General features: G+C 40.0%; 1 protein-coding gene across 3 annotated transcripts in view; it reads right to left on the minus strand.

Annotated features, from left to right (window-relative positions):
* Nucleotides 1-25,003, minus strand: part of LIMS1 (LIM zinc finger domain containing 1) — a 147,096-nt gene that overhangs the window by 67,211 nt on the left and 54,882 nt on the right. The window contains exon 1 of one of the 3 annotated variants that reach the window (XM_087863230.1): nt 19,805-20,235. The exons of 1 other annotated variant lie outside the window; for it this stretch is intronic. The gene's annotated coding sequence lies outside the window, so the exon portion shown is untranslated. One more of the 3 variants, XM_045771811.2, reaches the window with a different exon arrangement.

Raw genomic sequence — 25,003 nt, forward strand, 5'->3', positions numbered from 1 at the left:
AACTTTGAATCTAATAAAATAGTTTTTATAGAGTGTTTACAAAAGAAAAAGCTGGGACACAAAAATGTTCACTTCCCATTACTAAAAAGTTCAAAGTCTCTTGATTCTCTAACATGGTTGGTCATTACTAACAAGAGCAGGGTTTTTGAGTGCCTACCAAGCACACTGTGCATGCCATCTAATTTAATTTTCATCTCGGTCCTATGAGGTGGGTATCATTACTCTTCCCATTTTGCAGATGAAGTAACTAAATGCTAAAACAGTTCAAGGTCTTGACCAAACAACATAACCAATAAGGGAGGATCCCAAGTGGTTCCCACAATAAAGTGTGGATCCCAAGCCAGGTCTACCTGATTCAAATGTTCCTGTTTTAGCCATTGACTACACTGTCTCTGGGCCACCAAACACGACCCCCACAGGTCATCAAAAGGTCCACTGTGAACTAGAACTGCCTCTCAACACTGACAAAACTAAGCCAGGAAGCTTCTGGAACCTGACAGGCACAGGAGCCCTGAGGACAAGTCCCAGACTGTAAACACAGACGAGAGACTGCCAAGCTCACCACGGCCAGCCCACACTCTCCGTCCCTGAAAATGAGAAGTAGTCTAGTTATGCTCTAGATGAATATCATGAATGGACAGTCTGAGGGTTTGGAAGGAGACCTGTTGTGTACTCCTGGACAATATACGTCTTCCTCCTTGGCTAATTTTCTTCTACCAGTCTGGAAGCAAAGGCCAGTGAAAGAAAGCAGTCAAATTGGTTATCTTCAATTTAACTGAATTCCGGGATTCCTTAGAGTTCTGCAGGTCAAAGTTACCAATGCTGCCTTATTTCCTTGCAAAGTACATGTGATGACTCAATGTTTCCAAGAGTTCTGGAAAAAAGGGCAAAGATTCTAATGAAAACAGGTTTCCTGTGTCAGAGCAACTCTGCTGAAACCATGCGCACTGTTACACAGCAACTGGGGAGGCTCTGGAAGCAACCGAGACAACACAGAGATGTTAGGAGGGTGTGGGTGCAGGAAGAGGCACTGAGAATGTGACCAAACCCATTTCAATTCCTCTGAGAGCACTTTACAACCACAAACGAATGTTAGAGTTTAAGCATACAAACAGCCACCTTATAAAGGAGGTGACTCTAAAACATAAACCCATCACTATGTGAGACTAATCAAGAAAAACAGAAAGTATGCAGTTTCATTCCCCGATCATGATCTTAAGAAATACCTGTCAAGGGAAAAAGGCAACTCCTGCAGCCCATATCTGACTGATCTATACATACTACAGAAATATGTTCTATGGAATGAAAATTCTTAAGATAGAGGTGAAATACTTAAAACTGAATGAGATCCCTGTCACAGAACCAAAGCAAATGGTCCCCCACTCCCTGCCACGGGAGCCAGATTCTTCTCTGACATTCACTATGATTTAGGAAATACTACCTTTGTCAAGAGCTACGTTTACTGAGTGCTTACCATGCGCCAGGAACTCTTCTGAGCACTCTGCATGCATTTATCAAATTTATTTTTTGCAATGATCAAATAAAGTAATAGTATTATTTCCATCTTAAAGATGATGAAACTGATGTAGCAGTATACGTAATCTAAGATCACACAGTTTTTATGTTATTAAAAATTTGAAAGCTAATGCTTGGTTTTAATCATATTTTTAACCATTACAGTGTACTGCTTCCTAGCCAGAAAAGGGCTATTTTTCTCAACAGTGGAAGAGAGCTTAAGATCAGAAATTATTTTAAAATTCAACCAAGGCTAAATGCAATGTAAGATCCTTGGCTGGATGCTATGAAGGTAATGTAACATGTTAACAAAAGAGGAAGCTGGGTGAGGGGTATAGAAGGATTCTCTGAACTCTCTATCTTTGCAACTTTCCCACAAATCTAACATTATTTCAAAATAAAAGTTTATTTAAAAAATTCAAAACTATAATTCAACATAACAAGAGAGCTGGTATCCCCAAAAAGTAATTATAGCGGAGAAAAATGCGGAAGGGGTGTTCCTCCAAATTAAAAGAGATTTAAGAGATGTAACAGTCAAATGTATTATTGAAGTATGGCCTTTGTTTAGATCCTAGTTCAAACAAGCCAACTGTAAAGGAATATTCTTAGGATAGTTGAAAAATTTGATCAGGGACTGGGTATTGGATGATGCCAAAGAATCCACTCGTTTGGTTAGATGTGATAATAGCATGTGTTTATATAAGAAAATGTCCATATTATCAGAGACTAATTCTGAAGTAATTTGGAATCAAATGACCTAATGTCTGGGATTTGTTTCTTAAATACTTAAGTAAATTAAGAGAGAAAAAAGAGCCCTAATAGCCAAAGCAATCTTGAGAAAGAAGAATAAAGCTGATTTCAAACTATATTACACAGCCACAGTAATCAAAACAGTATGATACCGGCATAAAACACACACATAGTTCAATGGAACAGAACAGAGAGCCCAGAAATAAACCTGTGAATTTATGGTCAGTTAATTTATAACAAAGGAGCCAAGAACATACAGAGGGGAAAGGACAGTCTCTTTAGTAAATGGTGCTGGGAAAACTGAACCGTCACATGCAAAGAATGGCACTGGACCACTCTCTTAAACCACACACAGATACTAATTCAAAATCGATTAAAGACTTAAACATAAGACCTGAAACCATAAAACGCCTAGAAGTAAACATAGGCAGTAAGCTCCCTCACATCAACTTTGCAATGAGTTTTTTATTTGAAACCAAAGGCAAAGGCATAGGAAGCAAAAATAAACACGCGGGACTACATCTAACTAAAAAGCTTCTGCGCAGCAAAGAAAACGATCAACAAAATGAAAGGGCAACCTACCAAATGGGAGAAAATATTTGGAAACCATATACACGATGAAGTTAATACCCAAAATATACAAAGAACTCAGACAACTCAATAGCAAAAAACCAAACAGATTAAAAAATACGTGGAGGACCTAGACATTTTTCCAAAGAAGACATACAGATGATGGGGCGCCTGGGTGGCTCAGTCGTTAAGTGTCTGCCTTCTGCTCAGGTCATGATCTCAGGGTTCTGGGATTGAGCCCCGCATGAGGCTCCCTGCTCGGCAGGAGGCCTGCTTCTTTCTCTCCCACTCCCCCTGCTTGTGTTCCCTTTCTCGCTGTCTCCCTCTCTGTCAAATAAATAAATAAAATCTTAAAAAAAAAAAAAAAAGACAGTCCAACAGTGCTCAATATCACTCATCATCAGGGAAATGCAAGTCAAAACCACAGTGAAATACTACATCACATCACTTAGACTGGCTATTAACAAAATGACAAGAAGTACCAAGTGCTGGTGAGGATGTGGAGAAAAGGGAACCCTTGTGCACTTTTAGTGGGAATGTAAATTGGTGCAGCCACTGTGGAAAAAAGTATGGAGATTCCTCAAAAAATTAAAGACAGAACTACCATGTGATCCAGCATTTCCAATTCTGGATACTTATGTGAAAGAAACACAAACACTAACTTGAAGATATCTGCACCCCCATGTTCACTGCATCATTATTTACAATAGTCAAGACATGGAACCAGCCTAAGTGTTCACTGATGGAAGAATGGATAAAGAAAATGTGACATATGGGGGCGCCTAGGTGGCTCAATCAGTTAAGCGTCTGCCTTCAGCTTGGGTCATGATCCCAGGGTTCTGGGATCAAGCCCTGCATTGGGGTCCCTGTTCAGCAGGGAATCTGCCTCTCCCTCTCTCTCAAATAAATAAAAAAATCTTAAAAAAAAAAAAAAAGACAATGTGATACACGCACACACACACACACACTGGAATATTATTCAGCCACAAAAAGAATGAAATTTTGCCATTTGCAGCAACATGGAATGACCTTGTGGGCATTATGTTAAGTGAAATAAGTCAGAGAAAGACAAATACTGTGTGATCTCACTTATATGTGGAGTCTAAAAAAAAAAAAAAAGGACTCATAGAGACAGAGAATAGATTGTGAGCTGCCAGAGGTAGGAGTTGGAGGGGTAGGCAAAATTGGTGAAGGTGGTCAAAATGTAAACTTCCAGTTATAAAATAAGTCATGGAGATGTAACATACAGTGTGGTGACCATGGCTCATAATACTGCACTGTATATCTGAAAGTTGCTAAGAGTAGATCTTAAATGTCCTCATTACAAGAAAAAAAATTTTGTAACTATCGTAATGGATGTTGAGACTTATTGTGATAATCATTTCACAATATATAAATATCAAATCATTACGCTGTACACCTGAAACTAATGTATGTCAATTATATCTCAGTTAATAAAGAGAGACAACAAGGATATATGAAGTAAATACAGTCATGTAGTATGGGAGGGTAATGAGTATATGGAGATTCATTTCTTCCAATTTTATATTAGAAAATTTTCATAATAGAATTATTTTAACTTAATGGGCACCTAGGTGGCTCAGTCGTTGGGCGTCTGCCTTTGGCTCAGGGAGTCGACCCGGAGTCCTGGGATCAAGCCCCGCATCAGGCTCCTCCGCGGGAAGCCTGCTTCTCCCTCTCCCACTCCCTGTGCTTGTGTTCCCTCTCTCGCTCTCTCTCTCTGTCAAATAAATAAATAAAATCTTAAAAAAAAAAGAGAGAATTATTTTAACTTAAAAAAAATTCAACCAATGGGGATGAAAGTAAGCATGACTACCTTGAAGTCAGAACACAATACCCTGAGAGCAGTATAAAAACAGCCCCAAATGTAATGACTGGACAATAGAAAGTCTGCGGCAGGATTCCTAGGTTTACTGGGCGCTTTTTGTAATGAAGTATCTGAGGATGTCACATCTGAGGGATGTTTAAATAACTCCATCACACAAAATACAGTAAAGGATATGTTAAATTTCAAAAGAAGGGCATGGGGAGAGAGGAGAAGATAATATTCTACGTAGAGAAAAAAGAAATAGAACAAAGGCATGGAAAGGTGGAGAGTGACTCAGGGAAGAGTGGGTAGCCTCATTCTGTGGAAACACAGTGGGAGCAGAAGAATGCAGGAGATAAGGCAACAAGGCAGTCAGGGCCATATTTTGAAGACCTGTCATTGCCAGGCTAGGAAATTTATGTGACATGTGACAGAAGGCCATAAATGGTTTGGATCCAAGGTGGAGAGGGTTACAGGCCTGCAGATATCCAGCTGTGGAATACGGTCTAGGCAGCAAGATGTGCTATGGGAGGAGGGAAAGAGAAACTCCAGAGTGGTGGTAGAGCCTTCATGATTTATCAGGTGAAAAGTTGCTGAGAAAAAACAAAACAAACAAGAAAAGCATATAACCTAAACAGGAAATTCTTTTGCAAGCACCTAGCCAGATCATGGTCCAAACAAGGTCACTTCAAACACTGAGCACTCTCAAATCATCCACCCACCCTCCTTTCCCATCACTCTTAGGGATAACCTCGCCTACTTTAGAGAAAGCAGAAGTCATCTGAAAGAAGCCACTTCAACTGTCTACAAGTCCTCATTTTCACTATTCTTCCCCCTTCTTTCAGGATGACTTCCAGTTTCAACAGAATTTAATAAAAGGCACAAAATAATGCTGGTTCTACATTACTGTTACCTTGTTGTAGTGTGATAATAATAATTATGGTGTTAATGCTCTATACGCTATTTCATTTAGTGGTCACAACACCCTGTGAAACAAGCGCTACCCCTATTTTGCAGAAGTAGAAACCAAGCTCTGTACTAGTAAGGGACAGCAATGGGATCTGAAAGGGTACACCAGGTCCCCAGATCCCTAGTCTATAATCACTCTACTATACTGTCTCTCTAAACATCAATCCTTAAGAAAAAAGATGTAAAAAGTGTGATCTCGTCCATGGAACACTATATAGCTTCAAAAGAAAAGTCATTCACTAAACCTACATAAATCCACATAAATAAATCTAAAAAACACTGTTAAGTGGAAACCTAAAGTTTCATAATAACACAAATAGAATACACCAAATAAAATATAAAACAAAAGAAACAATCTCTTGTACGGTTAAAAATATATAAACGTGTAATAAACGTATAAAGATATATAGAGAAGTAATACAAATTTAGGAAAATGGTTTCCTAACAGAGGAAAAGTAGGGGTAGGGGATAACTGGAACAGGAAAATGTACCAAGAGATTTCAACTATATTTGTGATGTTTTCTTTCTTAAGTACGTGATAGATATTTGAAGGCTTCTTCTACTAAATTCTATGCCTTTTTTCCCGTTTTTTTTTTTTTTAATAAAAAAAGGATGAAGATACAGAGCAGACACTCTCTTAGAGCATGTTTGTAAGTCCACAAGTTTCAAAGCACTGTTTCTGCCATCACGTGGCTCCTAAAGATATTACATGCACACAATTTTCAGAAAATGAAAGTAAGTTTGAAAAGGGGCATTGTTAGTTCTCAGGTACAAAATCACATGAATGTAACCCACAGTAAAAGCCTGAGTAGCCACCACTTGATTTATAACCATTATTAAAAAACATCTTGCCACTTGTAAATAATACTTCATAAACAGAAGACATAAAACATTATGCTGGTACAAAAGAATAACAGTGGACCTCTATCTTACACCACTCACAAACATTAACCTGAAATGGATTAAGGACTTACATGTTAAGACCTGAAACTGTAAAACTCCTAGAAGAAAAGCAACTTGACATCAGTCTTGATAGTGATTTTTTGGACAAGACAGCAACAGCACAAGTGACAAAAGCAAAAATCAGTAAGCGGGACTACATCAAACTAAAAGGCTTCTGCACAGCATAAGAAGCAATCAACAAAATGAAAAGGCAACAATAGAAGAAAATATTTCCAAACCATGTATCTAACAGGGGTTAATATCCAAAGTATATGAGGAAATCATACAATTCAATAGCCAAAACACAAACAATATGACTAAAAAATGGGCAGAGGCTTCGGATTGTCCAGAGCCATACAAATGGCCAACAAGTTCATGAAAAAGTACTCAACATCACTAATCATGAGGGAAATGCAAATCAAAACCACAAGGAAATATCACCTCATACCTGTTGGAACAGCTATTATCAAAACGATAAGAGTTAAGTGTCGGCAAGGATGTGGAGAAAAGGAAGCCCTTGTGCACTGCTGGTGGGAATCCACTGGTTCAGCCACTGTGGAAAACAGTGTGGAAGTTCCTCAAAAATACTGGACATTTACATCTCAATAAAGGTGGATAAATAAAAAAAATTTTTTGCTAGGAAGCACACTCAGAAGAAGATGATAATGAGAGTTATTGAATATAAACTGTTTAAGAGAAAAGGATCAGTGTAAGACACATCAGAGACAGGTTAAACAGTCAAGACTAGCAAAAACAGATACAAAGGACTAGCTTTCAGATGCGATTCCCTTAAGACGTAAATGAAGACCTAGACACACACTTCAAAACCCAGAAGTAAATAAGCAGAAAGAACACAGGAAAAAGAAACCCTAGCCATAGTATAAAGTTTCACTTAATTTCGTACTTTGGAATTTAGTACCTTTATTTTTATTTTTTTAAAGATTTTATTTATTTATTTGACAGAGAGAGCGAGACAGCCAGCGAGAGAGGGAACACAAGCAGGGGGAGTGGGAGAGGAAGAAGCAGGCTCCCAGCAGGGCAGGGAGCCCGATGCCGGGCTCGATCCCAGCACCCCGGGATCACGCCCTGAGCCAAAAGCAGACACTTAACGACTGAGCCACCCAGGCGCCCCAAGGAATTTAGTATCTTTAATAGCAAATTTTATGAGAGGTCAACGTCTATCTCTTTTCTGAATATTTAGGTTAGAGAGAAATAAACCTAAAATTTATATCACAGTGAATCTTAACTAGATAGAAACATGTCCTTGTGTAAAAAATAATTGTATACAAGCACTACTTATATGGTAAAGGTATTAGACAACTGGCATGCTTCATTATGTTCTATTTATCACCGGTGGGGTAGTGGGGAAACTGAATATTGTATAGCAGTGACCACTTTATCTTGATCAAAGGCATCCCTATAACCTGGCTGCCAAGCTAAAATCTCAAAGTCTTCCTCAGTATCTTCTTTCTCACCAACCCAGTCACTAAAACCAGTTGATTTAATGTATGAAATGTCATCTCCATTCCTCTCTTCATTGACATGTACATGCCTAACACCCTCCCCATAACGTACTGCATACCCAGCTGATGTCCCCCATCCTCACTCTTCCTTCCATAAAATGCTGGATTCAGAATCAACCAGCCTTGAACTCAGATCCTAGCTTTGGTTCTTACTAGCTATTTTTATTTCTAAAAAGGGGATGGTTATAACCATACCCCATACAGCTCCTATGAAAATCAAATGGGTTAATGAAAGTCAAGTGTAGGAGAAGGAGTAAGGGAAACCTCACTGAAAATAGAGTTGGGAAGCCCAGAAGGGGGAGCTCTCAGCAACACACCACTCGCCATGGCCTGCATAACCTGCAGCAAGAAGGAAAGTAATTCTTATCTAGACAAAGAAAGGGCACTTTTCCCACAGGAATTTTATCTCTGGCTTTTAAGAAAAAGAGGGACAGTATCTCCCCCACTTCAAAAACTCTTCTTTTCTAGTGAACTTTTGTTCACAATAATCTTCCCCAATTTTCTCCTAACACCTAATAAAAGCAACCTTCCCTTTGTCCCTTTGGACTTACCTGTGGTTTGCCATAGTTTGCTTGTCCTAAATTGCAATTCCTCTGCTATTCCTGAATAAACTCATTTTGCTAGGAAAATAACTGCCTATTTTATTTTTAAGGTTGACAAGTGCCACATAATTAATGTTAAATACAAAAAACATATCACCATTATCATCAATATTTCTCCTTTCCCTCACTGCAAATATTTTTTAATGCAATTCTGATCATACTATGAGCAGAAATATTAAATTAAAATATTTCTATGGATGTCTATTTTATACGGGATACAGTTCAAAGACCTTGGTATAACATAAGAGACATATGTAGGAGTGCTGACAATACTGGCCCTGTCTTTGGCCCTCTATCATGTTCGTTTTCAATCGATGACCTCTTTGGGGGCTGTTTGTTCCAGCTCCCTTGGAGATTAACATACATACCTTAGAAATGCCTGCCAAGGCTGAGATAGGGGGAGGCTTGTTTTGGCCTGTGTTAGAGATAACATAGTCTCCCCCCCTTCCTAACGCACAGGTGGTGCCTCAAGATCTAATTAAAGGTTAGCTGTTGATTGGGTGTATGCAAGCCCTCTGAGGTATGTGCAAACCTTTGATGTCACTACAGTGCCCTTCTGCATGTCCCACTGCTCTATAAAATACGTGGACTAAGGTCTGGACTTTACAGAAAATAACTATGCAGCTGCCGTGGATCACCTTCTCATCTTCTTCGAGATTCCCCTTACCACCACTGCCCCTATCACCGCCCCCACCCCCAACCACTGTCAGTAGATTACCCTGGAAACTGTATGGAGTCACCTGCTTCCTCTTCATTTCTCAAATTGCCTTCTCAGTTTGGAGGACACTTTACTGTCCCTCCCGCACCTTCTAACAACATAGCCCTTTACAATGCACTTACTTACCTGTCTGGCCTCATTTCTAGCCATTTTCCCTAACTGTGAATCCCTTTCCCGCCATAAATCTTCCCAACCACTGTTCCCCCAACTCAGCACACTCCTTTGTGTGCCCATAAGGACAGGTAGGGGAGAGTCAAAGGAGCCAGCAGGTTACACTAGATGGCTCCCATAAAGCCTCCACCACTACAAGGAGAGATCACAGCCCCACCCTGCGACTATGGTGCCCAACTGTGCCGCAGAAAGAAGGCTGCACCAGGCTCCTGAGGCCTCCCTCTGGCTTTGCCATCATTCTAGCTATTACATGGCCACCCAAAAGTTTTCTGCAAAGCATTTACTTTCCTTGCTTATGAATCAAAGACAGCATATGCTTGTTTACCTCACAATCTCGTTGTAAGAATCAAATAGAGTATTAATTAGAAACAAACTGGGAAAGATAATAAAGTACTATAGTCATGTTGGTCACTGAATGACATGACCTCAATATACTACTACTGGGTCACAGGGAAGTCAAGAGAGTATTAGCTGTTCTGTGTCTGCAGCAGAGAGTGAAGATCCCCTACACAATTCCTTAAACATGTTTTAAGGCACTATAGCAAATACATGCCAGGAAATCATTCCTTGTTCCTAATCTTTGCTCCAGCATGTGCCTCCTACCATCCATAGATGCCTAAGGCTAACCCCAAGCCTCTAGGCCTTATCTGGCATTTCTATAGGTAGAAACTGCTGCCTTAAATTAAATCACTGGGCAAAAATATCACCCTTGCTTTACAGAATTCAAAAATGAGGCTTTAATCCTTATCAAAATCTCAATAATGTTTTTTGCAGAAATAGAAAAATCCATCCTAAAATTCATATGAAATTCTGAGACCCCAAAAAGCCAAATCAATCTCGAAAGAAACAAAGTTGGAGGTCTCACATTTCCTGATTTCAAAACTTACTACAAAGTTCCAGTATCAAAACAGTGTGGTACTGACATAAAGACAGACACACAGACCAAAGGAACAGAACTGAGAGCCTAGAAATAAACCCTCACAAATACAGTTAAATATTTTAGACAAGGGTGTCAAGACCATTCAAATGGGAAAAGGAGTCTTTTCAACAAACAGGAAAATTAAATTTTTTATTTTATTTTTTAAAAGCTTTTATTCATTCATTCATTCATTCGAGAGAGAGAGAGAGAGAGAGAGAGAGAGAGTGCGTGCGCACACAGTTGGGAGAGGGAGAGGGAAAGATTCTCAAGCAAGGCTCAATCTCAGGCCCTGAGATCATGACATAACAAGAGTTGGATCCTCAACAGACTGAGCCACCCAGGAAGCCCAAAATGGGAAATATATCCACATACAAAAGAATGGAGTTGAATTCTTATCTCACACTATATACAGAAATTAATTCCAAATGGATCAAATAAAACTCCTAGAAGAAAACATACGGGAAAAGCTTCATGACATTGAATTTGGCAATGATTTCTTGGATAGGACACCAAAGGAAGAGGCAACAAAAGTAAAAATAGAGAACTGGGACTACATCAACATTAAAAATTTCTGTGCATCAAAGGACATAATCAAAAGAGTTAAAAAAACAACTCATGGAATGGTAGAAAATATTTGCAAATTATATATTTGATAAGGAGTTAATATCCAGAATCTACAAAGATCTCATATAATCCAACCACAACAAAAAACCAACCAGATTGAAAAAAAATGGGCAAAAGACTTGAACAGACTTTTCTCCAAAGAAGGAACAGAAATGGCCAATAAGTACATGAAAAGATGTTCAATATCATTAGTCATTAGAGAAATGCAAATCAAAATCAAAATCAGACAAGTTAGGATGGCTACTATTTAAAAAAAAGGGGGGGGGAATAACAGATGTTGGAGATGTGGAGAAACTGGAACCCTTCTGCACTGTTGGTGGGAATATAAAATGGTGCAGTATGGAAAACAGTATGACCATGCTCAAAAAATAAAAAATAGAGTTACCATCTGACCCAGCAATTCGACTTCTGGGTATATCTAAAATAATTCAAAACAGGGACTCCAAGAAATATCTGTACACCCATGTTCACGGCAGCATTGTTCACGACAGCCAAAAGGTAGAAGCAACACAAATGTCCGTTGACAAATGAATAAACAAAATGTGATAAATGTGATATATACATACAATGGATTTTTTTTTTTTAAGATTTTATTTATTTATTTGACAGAGAGAGAGAGACAGCCAGCTAGAGGGAACACAGTTAGGGGGAGTGGGAGAGGAAGAAGCAGGCTCCCAGCAGAGGAGCCTGACGTGGGGCTCGATCCCAGGACTCTGGGATCACACCCTGAGCCGAAGGCAGACGCTTAATGACTGAGCCACCCAGGTGCCCCCACACAATGGAATATTATTCAGCCTTAAAAAGGAAGGCAATTCTGAGACCTACAACACAAATGAGCCTTAAGGACATTACACTGAGTGAAATAAGCCAGTCACAAAAAGGCAAATACTATATGATTAAACTTCATATGAGGTATCTGAAATTGCCAAATCCATAGGGACAGAGAGTAACATGGTGGGTGCCTGGGGCTGGGGGTGGAGGGGAATGTGAAGGTAAGAATTTCAGTTTTACATGATGAAAAGAGTTCTGGAGATGGTAGCACAACAATATTAATGTAAAAATGAGGCTCCAAGCTCCAAAGTGAGGGGCCTGAATGATTGTGAAGAATTCTAATTCATCCTTTTCATTTTTTGGGTGTAGGAACGGAATTAAAGTCCCACAGGTAAGAGACCAGAGAACAGGATCCTAGTTCACAGCTTACTACCAAAACAAAATGAAACAAAAAGAAAAAAGTACAATGAGAAAAGACTGAAAGATAGAAGTGACAGAAGTTAAGTGGGACAAAGACAACAAAGTAGGCGGCACAATCACAGGAAGAGGATGAAGGGGAAATTCCAAGAACAGTTTAAAATAATTCCTGTTTTGCTGCAATAGAAGTCTGCAACTATCATTTATCTTGCTCTGGGTAGAGCTGAAGTCTGTGGAAATTCCCATATAAGGTAGTTTGTTCACGGTTATTTCCTCAAGCAGATATTATAGCTCCCATCTGAAAAAGGCATCAGGCATTTGGAAGAACTGATTCTTTTGTCAACACCATGCATATATACATTAAAAGCTGTGGTTCCATTCTTAATGGTTAGTAGATTTGCCAAGACATGTCATTCCCCTGACTAAATATGGTTCAGCATCTAGCACCTAATGCCCCAGTTTTCCTGTGGTCGTTACTGGTGGTGGTGATAAAGACTGGTATGACTTGACCGCTCTCCATAAATGGCCCTTCGGTCAGTAATATGCCTTACACGATACAGTAATGACTTTCTTTCTTTCTTTCTTTCTTTTTTAAGATTTTATTTTTATGTAATCTCTATACCCATTGTGGAGCCTGAACTTTTACAACCCGGAGATCAAGAGTCACATGCTCCACCGACTGAGACAGCCAGGTGCCCCACCTCTTTACTTTCTTAATTTTATTTTATTTTTTATTTTTTAATTTTTTAAAAAGATTTTATTTATTTATTTGACAGAGAGAGAGAGAGACAGACAGACAAGCAGGGGGAGTGACAGAGGGAGAGGGAGAAGCAGAATCCCCACTGAGCAGGGAGCCCGTTGCGGGGATCGATCCCAGGACCCTGAGATCATGACCTGAGCCAAAGGCAGACGCTTAACCGACTGACCACCCAGGCACCCCACTCACTTTCTTAATTTTAATTTAATTTTTTATTTAAGCATAGTTGACAAACAGTGTTTACATTAGTTTCAGGTGTACAACACAGTGACCTGACAACTCTGAACGTTATGCTCTATGTTTTACTTGCTTTTAAAGAGCAGTCCTCCCTTTCATGTATTGTACTTTTCTTCTATAGTTTTCCATCTTAAGAGAAGCTGCTCTCTCGCTCCATCTTATGTCTTCCCAATGACTTCAAGGCAGAGCCTCTACCCTAGATTTTTTAGGATGAGTCTCAATACCTTTCTCGGACCTATGCTAATTTGGTAGCCACTACCCACATGCAGCAACTTGAAATGTGGCTAACCCAAGTCAAGATGTGCTGTAAGGGTAAAATGGACTTGGGATTTCAAAGATGTAGCTCACCAAAATGTAAAATATCTCAATAGTTTCAATATGTTACACGATATGTATATAGCTTGGGCATTACAACAGCTTGGCCTATGGAGTTAAATAAAATATATTATGAAAATTAATTTTTCACCTGGGTACCTGGGTGGCTGTCAATTAAGCATCTTCCTTTGGCTGGGCTCAAGCCCCAAGTCAGGCTCCCTGCTCAGCGGGGAGTCTGCTTCTCCCTCTCCCTCCTGCCCCCCACCCCACTCGTGCACACACACTCTCTCAAATAAATAAGATCTTTTAAAAAAATTAATTTCACCTGTTTCTTTTTGTACATGGCTTCCAGAAAAATTTAAACTATATATGTGATATGGCTCACGTTATGTGTTTATTGGATACACCAATCTAGATAATACAATAAGCCTTGTTACAGGATAAAGAAATGTAGTCCAGAAAACAAGGGGGAGTGGCAGCCTGGACTCTATCTCTTATTAGCCAGGGCAAATTTCCTCACCTGCAGGATACATTCTTCATCTATAAATGTGGGCATAATAAAACCCCTTCACTGGCTCAAAGACTAACAAACAGAAGGAAAGCATTTAGTATTTAACAGCACAAAGTGCATTCTCAGTAAATGTTACTTCCCTTTCTTTGAACGTTTAGAAACCCCGTGAACATGTTGAGTCACTGATGTAGTCATCTTGTGGTTAGTCATGGAAAGTCTGGATCACAATTCCCTTTTTTCCTTCCTTTCCACTCCAATTACTTCCATAGAATCACCCTTACCAGGCAGGGCTGTGGGGTGCTTTCTAGGCAAAATCTATCCCCTTCCCCACAGCTGCATTATTTATTCCCATCATCCGTTTACCTACCATATTCTTCCCTTCACCTCTCTACTGGTCCATGTGTTAATAAGTCATTAAAATTAAGGTCAAAATTCTCATTGCGGCTCACTTTCTCCTTAGGACCATTATCAATAGTTCACTGCTACTGACTAAATTTGAATGCAGCTTTGTTCTAATTTTTGCTACTTCATGTGTGTACACTCCATTCTCCTAAGATGCATGGATACATCCTTTATTTCCCATTAGTGTCTCATCAGATACACAATGAATGAAGACCTTTATAATGGTCTCAGATATAAGTAAAATCAAACTGAATACTGACTTTCAATTACTGACCAGGCCAATCAGGATTACAGGGAATGAAAAGCAGTTTCTTTGACTAAAAAAATCACATCTGATTTGGCAGTCTGGGGTTTATTTCTGGCTGATTCGTCTGTGAAAAAAATTCTTTTATGAATTCCTCCAAACTGCTGCTAACAATGTGCTGAGCTGGCAACCCTGAAAACGATTCTTCTCTGGGATGATGTTATTTTCTTATTTTCTACCCAACTTTTCCCAAATTCTTGCCATTATTTATTATAAATGCCAATCCTTCTGAAAGTCTGGCTTAAAGAAGTTCATTACACATCAATGTGATCTAGCCTCTTGATCTCATTCCATCCTCTAGGACACCTTCCACAAGGAGGACAACAACTCCAGGTGCGAGTGAGGCTGGGAGATGGAAAAGAAGGACCAGCTCCTGACAGATTTCCTCCCTTTAGAAAAGATGGGGGATGGTGACAGAATCAGACGGGGAGAGGGAAAGAATTGGTGAGGGGAAGAAAACGTAAGAGAAGGGGAGAGATTTAAGAAAGAAAAGAACAAAAGAGAGAAGAAAAATCTCTTCAATGGTAGTCAGGCAATGGGAGAGTTTGAAGAGGATCACATTTATTTAGAATGGGAAAAAAATCATGAAGATCATCAAATACTCAACAGAACTTGGTTTCTCTCAACCTTGAGCTCTAGTAGTTCTGGATCTTAAAGGATACCTGTATGAATGATGTAGAGTAAAATAAAAAACAAAGAGGGGAAAGAGTTTGGTGGTCCCTCAAAAAGTTAAACATAGAATTACCATATGGTTCAGTAATTCCAATTCTGGGCATCTACCCCAGAGAACTGAAAACTGGGATTCAAACATATACTTGTACTCTTGTGTTCACAACAGCATTATTCATAATAGCTGAAAGGTGGGAACAACCCAAGTGTCCTTCCACAGATGAACTGATAAACAAAATGTGGCATATCCATAGAATGCAATAATATTAATTCATAAAAAGGAAAGAAATTCTGACACGTGCTACAATACGGATGAACCTCAAAAACATTATACTACGTGAAAGAAGCCAGACAGGGAGGTCTTATGTTATATAAGTCCACTTATATAAATATACAGGAGGCAAATTCATAAAGACAGAAAGTGTTTAAAAGTTAGCATGGCCTAGGAGGAAAGACTGGGGAGTTAATGCTTAATGGGATATATATCTGTTTGGGATGATGAAAAGTTTTTAAAACAGTGGTGATAGTTGTACAACATCATGAATGTAATTAATGCCACTGATTTTTCACTTAAAAATGGTTAAATTGGCACATTCTATGGTATATGTATTTTACCACAATAAAAAAAGAAGAGAGGGGGCGCCTGGGTGGTGCAGTTGTTAAGCGTCTGCCTTTGGCTCGGGGCGTGATCCCAGGGTTCTGGGATCGAGCCCCGCATCAGGCTCCTCTGCTGGGAGCCTGCCTCTTCCTCTCCCTGCTTGTGTTCCCTCTCTCGCTGGCTGCCTCTCTCTCTGTCAAATAAATAAAATCTTAAAAAAAAAAAAAAAAAAAAAACAAGAGAGGAGGGAACATTTCTTGACCACCTAAATCCCACCAAATATCAAGCTAGGATCCTTGTACATGTCAGTTAATCATTACTACCTACAGATTAGGAATTATTGCCATTTACAGATGAAGAATCTTGTGACTCAGATATTTTATAATTTATTAAGAACCATACAAGTGCGGGTGCCTGGATGTCTCAATTGGTTAAGTGTCTGCCTTTGGCTCGGGTCATGATCCTGGGGTCCTGGGACTGAGCCCCACATCGGGCTCCCTGCTTTGCAGGGTACCTACTTCTCCTTCTCCCTCTGCTTGCTGCTCCCCCTGCTTGTGCCTTCTCTGTCAAATAAATGAATAAAATCTTAAAAAAAAAAAAACAACCATATAAGTGGCAGAGGGAAGATTTGAACCCACATCTGGTAGCTCTAAAATCCATAGTCTTTCAACTATACCAAAGTGTTTGAAGGATAAACAGACTCAGTGAATAAATACATGAACGAGAAAGGTAGCTTCTCCTTACAGGTCTGAAACTGTCAAATTAGTGACAAGAAAGACCATGAATGGCGGAACACAAAGAACTGTGTGTCCAAATAGTTGCTCAGGCTGCAAACTTCCTTTTGCATAGTTTTTAAGCTCCATAAATATATTGCTAAGAGAATATCTGCCTCTTCTCTCCCCCAACCCAGAATATTTGGTAAAATTCATTTTTCAATTTTTCCATGTTCTATATATCCTATCCCAAACTCTCATCTGGGGTGGGAGAGTACCCCTCCTCACCCCCAACAATACCACCATATACCTGTAGCAATGTTTGATGTATAAAATACTTTCCTATACATCACCTCATTTAATTCAATTATCCACTCTGTAGGACATCATCTCCATTCTGTAGACTGGCAAACTATGCCCCCAAAGTGATGCACTCACTTGGAGCTAAAATCTGACCTAGTATAGACACTGGGTAGAGGCAGTTATAGAGGCACTGTTCCTATATGCATCTTTCTTCTGAGAATGAATGGGCCAATCAATGTATTGATAAGAACTTTCAGGCAAGATGTAATTCAAAATCACAGTAAGGTCTCTGCATTTTATTTTATTTATTTTTTATTTTATTTTTTTTAAAGATTTTATTTATTTATGTGACAGAGAGACAGCCAGCGAGAGAGGGAACACAGCAGGGGGAGTGGGAGAGGAAGAAGCAGGCTCATAGCGGAGGAGCCCGATGTGGGACTCGATCCCAGTACGCCGGGATCACGCCCTGAGCCGAAGGCAGACGCTTTAACGACTGCGCTACCCAGGCGCCCCAGGTCTCTGCATTTTAAAAAAAATGTACACACACACACACACACACACACACACACACACACACACACACACATAAATGACTAAAGACACTTTCTGAAGTTCCCGTAATAGCTTCATTTTTTTCTCTGGGAACTCCTGGAGCTGCTGAAATGAAGAAACAGTCCATGAGACTTAATACTCCTTGTTACCCATGGTAAGGCCCTGGTTCAAGTATCCATGACGCCACTTCGTTGAGACCTCTACTGCAAGATGTTCACACATCTGCTCCCAACAACTGGAACTATTTCTCAGTCATCTTTGCATCCCCAGAACTGAACACAGTGCTTATCATGGAGCAAATGAGTCCAATGTCGATAGTGTGAAGGAATCGTTGACACAACCTTTTATATGGTGTTACTATCTCCACTCTCTGATTCTCCAAGTCCATCCTCCACACTGCAATGTTACCATATACTTTCCCTGCAAAATCACCCCAAAACTTTATATTGCATTCAAGAGCAGTACTCCATGTGAACTCCCTATCACTCTTATCCCACAAACACATCTTACATCCTAGCACATTAGATGACTTTGAATATCTTGAATTCATTCCAAACTTATTTACTGAGCACTTAGAGCTCTAGGCACTAGGGATACATGAGGGAATACGAAAGACAAAGACCCTGCTTCATGGATCTTATAATCTAGTGGAAAAGGGCAGGAAAGACATGGTATCTGAAAGAAAGAGGAATCAAGAGCAGGGCACACATCAAGTATGCCCTTGCAAACCAGAATAAGGACTCCAGGTTCCATTCTAGGTGAGGTGGAAAGGCAATGGAAAGTTCTGAACAGAGAAGTAAACTGACCTGCAAACCTTTGCTCAAGATGTCACCAACTCTGGCTAGAAAAGACCCTTTCCCATCATTTTTTAAATGCTGAAATTTACTCATTCTTCAAAGCCCAATTTAATAATCAACTAAATGGTGCTGTCCCTGCGATCACTTCTCCTTTTGGTTATCCCCCAAAACTTGACAGTACTCATGGAGGTCTGATTATGCTTATTTGTATGCAATTTTTTTTTTACACCACTGTGTATATGTTTACCCAAAGTACCTTACTCATTTTTTAATTCTATATGCCATGCATAGTGCCTTGTTGTTGCAAACTAAAGTACGTGCCCTTTCTATTAATTTGCAAGACCAAAGCAAAGTGATCATCCTTTTAACTTTTTCTTTCTTGTCCTTGAAAAAAATAATTGTTTTCCTAATGCTATAACTACTCCATATTTTATGACAATGTGTTTATATATAAAAACATATATCTACGAATACATTAACCTATATAAAATAAGAAAGACCCTAATACATCACCCCATTCTATATCACAGCTATGTTCCTCTCAAGATTACAATGCTCCTGGAGATTGACTGAGAAATAAATGTTTTCATAAAACCTTTAAATCTCTAAGGTAGTTCACTGTGTAAGGCAGATCATGTGTAAAGCACAAGATCCTTTTGGGGTGAATAATCACCTCTCAATAAATGTTTTACAAATATAGATTTGGTGCATTAAGGTTGCTTTAAAAATGGCCTGCTAGTTTTTATACAGACTTACACAGGTTAATGGATAAGTAACTCAAATAGTTATAGTTGCTTTTTCCACACCATGGCAAGACACATATTCACTAACCATAATGTTAAACAGTATATGATTGTTTATTTTAAGACCCTACACAGAATTTGGGTTAAATATATTTAATGTAACAAAATGACAAGAAGCATTACTATAAAAATACTCCGTGTTTCTGCAGGACCATAAACTTTATGGCACTAAACACTATCAACGTGGTTAATGTTTTCTATAAGGTTATAGCCTCCCTTCTTTACCCTCTTTGAAACCAATAAAACATAAAGTTGCTTTTACATATACTCAGTAATTAAATATGCACCCCCAGGAAGTAAGAACCACAACCATTACACTTTGTAGCAGTGAAAAGAAAAATTTAATTAGTATGGCCAAAAGCTACTACAACTTACCCAAGACTGTTCCTGTTACTGGATATACAAGTTTAGACGAATACCTTTTCGATGAATGTCTTCTCTCAAACTTCCACTCCTCTGTCTTAATAACTTTGTACACACAGCCCCACTTCTGCAAAACCAAGTCGATATTCCAAGCACTTTACCTGATGTGCCTCCAGAGTTCCTTTCTCTCACCTCAAGAAAAAAGCATCTCCTTTCTGGTACTTCTGCTCTTGTTTTCACTCATTTATCAGGGGCCTAGGCAACCAGTTCCAGATCAGTGAATTATCTTTAAAAGCTCCTGTTTCCTACACTGTATAGTACTTCCTCATCTTAACTTTGTGTCTGTTGCCTTGAGCTATATTTAAGCCAATGAAACCAAGCTGAGGGCTTTTTTTTCCCCTGCATTCAGTCAAATCATGTGACATGGCGTGTTACACGATAACCCCAAAGTTCTGAAGCAATAAGGCAACACCCCTAAATGTCATAACTCATATCCTGTTGAGTTGTTTTATGTACCTTACTAAGAAATTCATCCATAAACTTACTGAAAGCACTTGTAACATGCAGAAAATACTTAGAAAAAAACCAATAATCGATCAGCATAGAAAGAGGTGGGGGCTTTCATAAAAAGACGGCCTCCACCCTTTTGGATCTTAACAGTATCTACATGTTTCAATTATTAGAGCTTCTTTTACTTCTCTAATGCTTTACCACTTCAGTTTTGAGCGGCTAGTCTTTATTTTCTCTTCCTGGTGGCTCAGCCCAAGTTTAGAGACAGGCAGGCCAAACTCCAGCAGACAGAGCCGGGGAAACAGCTCCTTCTGTCCCAGATATCCTTGACAAACAGTGCAGAAAAGGAGTAGGGCCAAGGCTAATGAGGCCTCACACACCCGACTGAGTCACCTCCCAGGACTCCTGGGTGCCAAGTTTCCATTGAAGAATAAGAAAGGGATCTTTGGTTGAGATGGAGGAATTCAGGAGCACTAATTACAGCCTTCCGCTTCCATAAATGATGACTTCCTTGTCCTGACTCACTGAGAATACTACAAGGAAGTTCCTTAAGCAATTTCTTTATTATAATGCAGTCATTTTTAGAATGATAACAGCATTTCTCCAGTTACAGGTGAATCTTTAAAAACAAGAAGACAACTCCTCACCTTTGCTTGTTATGCCAACACTAGAGACTGTACTGGCAGCATTGTGAGATGGTGACTGTCAGCAGAAGGGCAGAAGTGAAAGGCACCCTGAAGGGCCATCTACTCCACAGGGAAGCAGTCTGCTGTCTGGAGAGGTGAAAGAGCTCACCTGAGACAAGCTAGAGGCAGAGTGAGCTCTAAACTTCAGGGATCTGCCCAGCAACCCCAGGGGTACCTAAAAGGCTCTACTTTCATGGCTCACTCTAAAGCCCCACCATCAGAGCTGGGTTTGTACTTCACACACAATACTCAGCACGGTACAATTCCAGCCAGAGGACTTTTCTGGCCTTGATTTACTTACTTTCTTTTGGGGATGTGAGTGGGATGTAGAAGGAAGCTGGAGGTACAAAAGCTGTTTGTGGGTGAGAAGCAGCCTCCCCCCCTGTTCCCACCAGGGACAGTACTATACCACAGATAGAAACCCTGGAAAGCAGCCACAATCACTCCTGGGAGAAGGAAAATAGAACGGAAGTCTGAGCAAGATTCCCAGCATATGGAAGTCTCTTCAAGAAAGTAACTTACGTTATTGCAATTAAAATCCAGAAGAGGCAAACAATCCTAGCATATGTCCCTATATCACCATGCACCGTGAAGGAAACAGGGCAGTGTGATGGACAAAGGGGCACGCATGCTTAGATCAGGACAAGTCTATCTTGAGTCCTTCCAGCTACTATCTCACCCTCTCCTCCTCTCTTCAGACAAATTTTTCTAGGCAAGAGCAAATCCAGAAGACATTTTTCAATCTTTATCTTATTTGACATTTATAAACAATGCTCTCCTGGAAATTTTCAAATCAGTACCCTTGGTCTCCAGGCCATTACCCTTGTCTTTCTCATCATCCCATCACTGTCTCCTCTGCAGGATCCCCTTCCTCTGCCTGCGTTTTGGGTGTGGCAACTTCTCGAATTCAAACCCTGGCTCTCTGCCGGTCTCGTTATGCATATTCTCCCTGATGACTTCACCATCTTTCATGGCTCCACTACTTCCTCCACGTTAGCAACACTGGCCAGACCTTTCTCTTGAACTCAGTCATGCATCAAATTGTCTGCTGGCTGCTCTCATGGAGACGTCCTAACTCAAAATGACTAAATCAGTCACCCCCTCCCTGCCATGCCCATAGCCAGCTCTTCCTTTTACATGCCCTCTCTCAGGTATGGCAACATTATCAAACTGGTCACCCAAGCTAGGAATTCCCTAGTTGCCCTTGACTTCTTACCTTTAAGCCATCTACTTCTGCTAATTTTAATTTCTAACTCATTTTCAAATTTGTCCTTCTGCCCATATCACTCTCATATTTTAGCCCTGTCACCGTTCTAGCCCTCATGATTACTGGTTCACCATTCTAGCCCTCATGATTACTGGTCTGTGGCTGCAGCCTCTTAACTAGGTTCTCTGCCTTCAAACAAATCCAGGAGACTGAACCAGCAACTCATTTAAAGAACCAGGAGTCTCTCTATGGAACTTGCTTAAACACTACAATGGCTCTCCAGCGCACTGAGCACAAAGGTAAGCCCCTTAAAGAAGCAAACAAACCCTACATCCCCTGACCTGCCAATCCTCATCTCTGGACACTCCCTGCCACTTTATGCAACCCAGCAGTGATACATGCCATGCAGGCCCTCATCTCAATGCTGCTACTTATGTTGTCCCCTCAGCCTGGAAGATCTTTCCATCTTCCCCTTGCTAACTCTAATATCCTTGTACAACTGAAGTGAAGCATTAGGTCTTTAAAAAAACCTGTCCCAACCCTTTTCAATCCCGTTCTCTGTTCCTCATCAGGGCTCCCGTGAGGCCCTCTCACTTATATGGCAAGAGCTTCTTTTTCTAACCTGCGTGAGGGCAAGAACTGGGCTCCTATTTAACTTATGCCCTTTGTGCCTATGTCTGCCATACACACTAGGCACTTAATAAAAGTTTAAATTGAGCCTGTAGGAGAAGCAGTGGTTCTTATCTTACAGATAAGGAAAATGATGCTCAGAGAGAGGTTACATGACTTCTTAAAAGTCATCCATGGAGAAGTCTAAGAAGGGAACTTGGAATGCAAAAATGTACTAGCTAAACTGAAGTCTTTTTCATAAAAGCAGAAAGCCTCTCAAAGCTAAGCATGGTGACAGCAGGGAATGTGTCTAAATTTTTATTACTGTTACCCTAGAGCCTGACAAGGCATTATTTTGCACACGGGGAATATTTAATAAATACTGGGCGGCTTGCTAAGACTGTATACAGAGAGAGGGTCGCTTTCACTTATACACTGTGCAAGAGTGGGTTTGCTTCTCTCCAGCAGATGGAGCTACAGTTCCGTATGATCACCAGCTACAGTTTGGGTGATTGGTAAAAGAACCAGATGGATTGCCATGCTTCCTTTTTCCCTTATAAGTCTCACACAGATAAAAAGAAATCAGCAGACACATTTTCCATAGAATATTCTCTGAATGGACACAGATCTATTCCGTAACTTTTTCAATGACTTTGCATATCTTTTTCTCTCTGGCATTTAAAAAAATCTGGGGTAATCTCACCCAATTTTATTTACCCAATCTATCAAGTGCTACTGAATGTCCACATTTTTCTATATGCCTCTTAGGTCCTTCTTTATGAAACACACAACTCAGCAAGTTCATCATGTTCATCCCTAGACATAGGTGTGTCTGCCCTATTTCACTTGAGAAAACATTTGTTTTCCAATTATCTCTCATTTAAAAACAAAACACAAAACAAAACACTTTTCAATATATATATGTATTTAAAGATTAATTTATTTATTTGAGAGAGAGCAGGGGAGGAGCAGGAAGGGGAGAGGGAGAGAAAGTCTTAAGCAGACTCTGCCCTCAACCCCTACACAGGGCTCGATCTCACAACCTTGAGATCATGACCTGAGCCAAACCCAAGAGTCAGATGCTTAACTGACTGTGCCACCCAGGCGTCCCTCAATATATCCTAATTGCTATCTTAAAGGCTTGAGGTTCTAAACAGGATAAAAAGAAATTAATACTACCTATGAGAGTACAGCTCACAGTAAAATCCCAAGCAAACTTCATTTTTCACTCAACTTACAAATTTCATGGCATTCCTGAAAAACTTAGTGTTTACTCAAACTGTGTAAAGGTAATCCATGATTAAATCTAAAACAGAATTAGGGGGGTGCCTGGGTGGCTCAGTTGGTTAAGCATCTGCCTTCGCTCAGGTCATGATCTCCAGGTCCTGGGATCGAGCCCCACACTGGGCTCCCTGCCCAGTGGGCAGTCTGCTTCTCTCTCTCTCTCTCTGTCCCTCCCCACCACTCGTTCTCTCTCTCTCAAATAACTAAAATCTTAAAAAAAAAAAATAGAATTAGGTGCTATGTTCACATAATTATAAAAGTTTTTCTTTTTTCTTTTTAACCTGCACTGAAGTCCTGTGGATGCAAAGTCCATGATATCTAGTATCCTCAGCCCTAGCCAACTCAATGCCTACGTGCCCCGCGCCCAAACCATTGAGGTAACAAAAAATACCCCATAAGTTCCCAGTTGCTCCTTAGAGAACAGTTCTATCCCTACTGAGCACTACTGACCCAGAGGATTTCTGAGGCCATTAAGCTACCAAATGGCAAAAGCACTGATTAAAGTATCTGAAGGAACCACCTGTCAGGTTTTGACTCGACCTACAACACTGAATACTATTAAAATAAAAACACTGTAACTAAAAAACTTCCAATTATAATTTAAACTTTTTAATCAAGTAAGTCCCCAGTTTTCAAGTATTTTCAAACTCAGGTGAAATTTTGTCAAAAAAACAGTGTCATAGAAAAGCAAGCCTTGTCTAACCACAGTAATATCCAAGAAAGACGCTAAACGGCAGTACTTGGTCCTAAATGCTCCTAGCTCTGGGAGTCTTTTTGAGTTTGAGCAAGGTAAAATCCCCTATATCCACTCAGACCTGAAAGTGTCCAAAGTATGAGAGCATGAGAGGGGGTGCAGGTTGTAAATATCCACGGAAATAATGTGGGAAGACTCCAGTTGACCAAGGACATGACAGGAAAGGGACAATCCTAGCATATGCCCCTATATAAGAGTGAGACAACCCTGATGGCAGAACTGGAATCCAAGAAGTAACCAAGCGTGTTTAAGGTAGACATGGTCTGCTTAAGTATGTCCACTGAACAAACACTTCAAAACTGAATGAAAG

Source organism: Ursus americanus, chromosome 7 (assembly GCF_024610735.1).
Source record: "Ursus americanus isolate L20-20 chromosome 7, mUrsAme1.1.p, whole genome shotgun sequence".
Lineage (NCBI taxonomy): Eukaryota > Metazoa > Chordata > Mammalia > Carnivora > Ursidae > Ursus > Ursus americanus.